Raw genomic sequence first — 5,722 nt, 5'->3', positions numbered from 1 at the left:
TTTATTTCCACGGAGTTGGACATTATACGGATTTTCGTTGTTCAGACTCTAATTTTAGGGTCATTCCACGCGAACTCTTTACGAAATTTGAATATGTTCTAGTCTTTGGTGATATTCGAAGTAGGACTGGGATTATTTAAATAATCGAATATCCGGATGATGACGATCACCAAGTATTCGTAATCTGGACTTGGGGTATGCGAATTTTATCTCGAATTCCGAAAATACAAATATCGATTTACACGGTTATATATTTAAAAAGAGCGATTTATTTTCTTCGACAATCCGGAATATTTTCATAACGGATTCGTAATTGAATTTATTTTGTATCACAGTCTTTGTAAAAAATAGTCTATTTCGCGATTCGCTTGGGTTACAAGTTGTTCTGTGAGGAAATCTATCTATGTAAATTCGGATATCCAGATTTCGTTATTCAAATACTCGAATACCTGAATTATTCGGATAATGAAAGAATACCTGTTCGAAAGATTACACTTGAAACATGTAAGTGAAATCTTGAGAAACTTCGGACGTCTGAAGTTCAGAATAATCCGACATCCTGGGAAATTTCCAGTGTCCCGCATCGAATTAGGAATTGTCGATTGTTCTCGAAGCACGTCGATGACGACAGTCTCGCATCCCGCGTAAGCATGAGCAACAGGTTCGATGACTTTCTCTCTGTACCGTGGCGAGAGGATTTCGGTTCCCGATTTCCTCGATAATCGTCCTATCGTGACGTCAAACGCCCAAACACGACGCGAAGTGAAAACTTTACGCGTCGGGCCCGCCCACATTAGGGGCAAATTATTCGGTCTTACGTTCGTTTTTTCACTTTCCTGCCGGTTGTTGTTTCTTCTGTTCTTTTATTTATTTATTTTTTTTGTTTGTTCGATTGGAATTGTCCAAAGAAATGAAAAAAGACAAGTGTCGAGCGATGAAGAAGGAGAGAAACGTCGTTGCCGCTGGATTGGCCAAGGGAGAGAAGCCAGCGAGAAGACACAGAAAAGGAGGAGAAAAAATGGAAATGGTGCAATTTGCATGGCTCGGACACATCTCTCCCTCCCTCATCGCGGTGGAGGCAGACGGCAATCGAGATAAGACGTACCTGGAATCCGGCAGAAGAGACTCCGGTCCGCCAACTCGGTCCATTCTGCTCGCTTCCACGAAGCGAAATTTGAATTTCGTATCGTATTGCGCAATCCCACCCACGCGTAGCTGCACTCGTCTTGTCTCCGCGATCGGTCAGATTGTTTGAAATCGAAAACACGGCCGTCGAGCGTACAATCGTCTGGCCACCCCTTTGTTATTCCTGCATTTTTACCTGGACGGTAAAATATTCGTTGATTCTCCGATTTGTGGGACACGTCTAGACGATCGCATTAAAGTAACGTTTGCGACCTCATGGACGATTAACGCAGAATCGGACAATTTACGTTTTACGTCATTTGAACGGTTTTCTCAAAAGGGGCTCTGGATTTCTTTTTCTAATAACAAAATACGTCCATCGGCATAGACGTGGTGGACACTCGAGGGAAGAGACTCAAGTAAAATGGAAAAAAGGTCGATTATTTTTCTATTGCATAAATGAGTACTCTATTTGATAATAAGAAATACTTTGTTTCGATACAAAATTCTCAAATATTTTGAAATTCTTGATTCGGAAACACGAATTGTTTGCAATTTCAAGACTTTTAGGAATTTTAGGAAATATGATAGCAATGATTGATTGCAGAAATAAATATTTATGAGCCAACGGGCAAAACGAATTTAAATCCAGAAATGTTGAAGAACGTTTTATTTTGCATAATACAGAATAAAAAAAATATTTCTGTTTTTGGAACGTTTGTAGCTAAATATAGAACCCGTTTTTGCGTCAAAACGATTCGTAGTCTAAGGTTTTTAGAGTTTATTTTAATAAAATCAATGAATGATTTTGACTTTCAAGGCAATCTACGTAATGAAAAAAAATAAAAAATAAAGTTGATTTCATCTAATTTTTGTCCATACAGTAATCGCACACTGGAGTTCTGTAGCTTCCACACAGATTTTATAAACTCTGTATCCAACATCAACCTCAATTATTGCAACACGCGATATAAGCACAAAAACAGCAGACTCAGGTTTACTGAACTATAATGTGGGAAAACAACTGCGAAATAGCAGATATTTACAACTGTTGGTCATTCATTCGGTGGTGGTTATACGTCTGCAGATTTTTAGGTGTTTCGAAAAATATCATAACAAAGATGAATTTATTAGATATACATTCTAAAATGAATTTAAGACACATGAATATTTATTTACTTCCTCGTTATTCGTTTAATGCATAGAAAAATTCTAAAGGTTATTCAACTTCGTGGTCTTGTGTCTTTTACAGTTTTTGAAAAGATAAGTTTCCCCATAGCTGAAACGTTTGAAGTAAAGTTTATTAAACCTGCGCACAAAGTGCGCTCTGTAGAATCTGTGATGTTCACATTTAAATCAGAAGTTTGTTATATACTCAAGAGAGAGAGAGGGGAAAAGACCACATATATTATATATTTCGCGATTCATTCGTGTTTAAATTCTACTTCGTCGAGGAATGTTGCAGCTAACGTGAGAGCTGAGAAACTGAAAAAAGAAGCGGATTTCCTGAGAACCGTGGAAGATCGTCTCTTCGAATTCGACGCGTATCGTAGAGATGCACTTCGAGCGGCTACTGAGATTACAGATGATCATCCGCCATGATAACAGGGACATCGGAACTGTCGCAGAGATGATACAAGACGGAATTCGACTCCTCCAGCTTCGAGAAGAGAGTCGCGTGCTGCGACGGAAGACGGTGGATCGGATGCACCACATTCCGCTGAAACGGGAGCGGTAAGAAATAAAAGAAGAGCGTGTATGTATATATAGGAATATCACCACGCAATTTTAACATTTCAGCTGCTGAATTATTCCGTAGTAAAAAAATCTTCTGTGCTGGATTAATCGTAAAATCTCATTTTCTAATAACTTTGTTTATTAAATCGATTCCGGATCTTTACTATATCTTCAAGTTCGTATTTTGGATGAAAATAAAATTTTCTATGCAAGTACTTAATTTCTATACAAATGTATTCATCGTATGTAATTACATGCAGTTACATGCAGAAACATGTATAAGAAATGATGTATAGTATGCGCTGAAAGGGTGACGCGGAACAATATCGCGATTTGTTTTAGTCGCGAATCAGAAAGAATCGGCAATTGGTCTTCTGGATTCGTCGAAGCCAATCAAAAATGCATTAGAGTGCCACCGTGCTTGAAGTAACCCGCCTTAAATTCGTCTCGAGAATACACTCCAATATCTATGCATATTATCCGTTGATATATCTTCCAATGGAGAAAGACTACTTTCGTGTACAGTTAGTCATCAGCTTAAAAGCACGTCCCAATCAGAGATGCATTACGTTACGCCACGCGAGTAATTTAAAAGATCACAGCTCTCGTCCATAAATTCTTTGGAGATTTCGCTGAAGCGATATACGTAGTTAAATTTTCGTAAGATCGTCTCGAATAGACCAAGTTTCATTTTTCCGAATCAGTTTATCGTAATCGTAGTTCACGAATCATCTGTACAGTTTCTCGTTGGATTTGACGTTCACATTGAAAACCTTTGGATGACACGTCAGATGAATATTTTTGATTTTATGAAGTAGACTCTTTCTATAATTTGGATGCAGATCAGGACATAATCTTGCATTGTCACTTGCACGAACAAGCTTTACAAGCGATTCACAATGTCAGTGCGGATATGAGCGTCAAGACCATCGCTGGTGAACCGTGGCAATCATCCATGCGGTTCCAGAATCGCGTGGTTGGCGTACTCGTAGATCATCTTCTCAGATAGAAGCAGAATCCACGTGCCATGCCGGACGGGAGGATAATCGGGCTGCGGCGGGATGAGGCCGCGAAACAAGAGGAACAGGAAGAGGCGAGCATCGTCTGCGAATATCGCTCTTCAATTTTCTTCGGTTCTCGTGTGTCTTGAGCCGACCATCTGGTTTACTGTTTCCACGACGGCCAGCAACTACGCATTTCCGCGCGTTGAATTCCTCTGTGGGAATCGTATCGTTCTGTACTTTCGGCCGAACTGGATCCAGCGAGCCCGGAATCTGGCATCGCGACAGAGGAAGTCATGAAATTTACGAAAATTTTCTTCCGATAACTGAAGTTCTAATAAATGGAGTTCTACTGTATTCCAATTTATGGATTCTCAATGTGAACCGTATGAGCCCTTCCATAGTGGGTAATCTTGCGTTTCTCGTGGGCCCACGAGTGAAACGTTTATAAGAAATGGGAAACCACTTCTGAATGGGCTACGAAAAAATTGTTGAAACATTGTACAAGGTGAGCCGAGTAAGTGTAACAAGCTTTCCAGTACATACTGGAAGGTTATCAGTGATAGAAAGCACCTGAGAATCGGTAACGTCTGGGTAGTTGTAATTAATTATTAAAAAAGTAATTAAGAATAATGTATTGCGTATTTACTAAAAACAAAGTAATCAAAAATTACTTAAATAACTACTTTTTTAATTTAAAAGTAATTATTCCAAATTGTAATGGATACAAAAGTAATCGTTACTTTACAGCTCTGATTTCATGTCATGCCAACTCAAAAATCCGAAACGTTTGAGAATATTGATGGTGCTGTAGTTATCCTCCGCAGCGTGGTCCTCGCTCCCCTCATCCGTAAACTATGCTTACGCTCCGTCCCTACGTTTCCAGGTTCATTGTTTTTTAGCTTGCCAGATGGATTTCTCATCGACGATTTTCAAATCTCGTCGACGTGACGCGGGTGTATGTAACGGCGATGTTTATTCACAAGTTACGCTCTTCGAATTTCGCTATTCTCATCGGATTTGGCTGCGCGCCAGAGACCTAAAACTGGCCTGCCTAACTTCCACTACGTAGAGCAGGAAAATAGAAAAGGTGTGCAGGGATTATCAAGGCCGTAAACAGAATTCGACGAAGTCGGGTCAGAGCGATAAATGCAAATTGCGTCTTCTTCGTTTCGCGATGTACGTCAATCCTGCCTCTGGCGCAGTTTCCAATCTTGAAATAATTTCGATTTGAGGTTCTCATCTCGTATCTTCGATACCTCCAGAAATTCGTACAATTACTCGATTTAATATTCGAACGCCATGGTACATGTATCATTATTGCTCCCTATACTTATTTTTTTAGCGATGTTATCGAATTTTTTTAACGAGTGATTGATAAAAGTACATACTCTAGTTTACAGATATATTAAATTGATAATTTTATTACATAAGGGAGAGTGTTCGCACAAAGATTGCAGTGGCGAACAGTACATTCAGTGCATACTTTGCGAATATTGCAGATGCAGTTCGTTATGTGTTAAAAGAAGCAAGCTATGCTAAAGTGGCTCGATGGTAAAACGATGGAATGATTTGATCTTTGCAGATGAAACGTAGTTTCACGTTTCTTGGTGTAACGGACGAAAATCAGTGTGGTGTAACGTGAATGAAAAATTACCACTGCAAAATATGACACAACGTGTCGCGACGTCGCGTCGCAACACGACGACGAAGCCTTGACGGTATAGGGTTGCATTTCAGTGCCTGAAATAGGAAAGTTAGTTTTTATTGACTAGCCTCTTTAGAAAATCCTTATATACCTATGAGAATGAGAGAGTTACAAATTGTTATGCCTTGTTTAAATATATATATATATATAT

General features: G+C 39.3%; 1 long non-coding RNA gene across 1 annotated transcript; it reads right to left on the bottom strand.

The window, feature by feature from the left end:
• Positions 1–3,838: 3,838 nt before the first annotated feature.
• Positions 3,839–4,774, bottom strand: LOC128886506 (uncharacterized). The gene is made up of 3 exons (XR_008459851.1): positions 4,607–4,774; positions 4,217–4,340; positions 3,839–4,136 (listed from the first exon to the last, which is right to left on the bottom strand). It is a non-coding gene; the product is annotated as an uncharacterized LOC128886506 (long non-coding RNA).
• Between the last annotated feature and the right edge of the window lie 948 nt (positions 4,775–5,722).

The sequence above is a fragment of the Hylaeus anthracinus genome, unplaced genomic scaffold, assembly GCF_026225885.1.
Source record: "Hylaeus anthracinus isolate JK02 unplaced genomic scaffold, UHH_iyHylAnth1.0_haploid 11982, whole genome shotgun sequence".
Lineage (NCBI taxonomy): Eukaryota > Metazoa > Arthropoda > Insecta > Hymenoptera > Colletidae > Hylaeus > Hylaeus anthracinus.
Note: the sequence above shows the minus strand (reverse complement) of the source record. Positions and strands in the feature narration are given on the sequence as shown.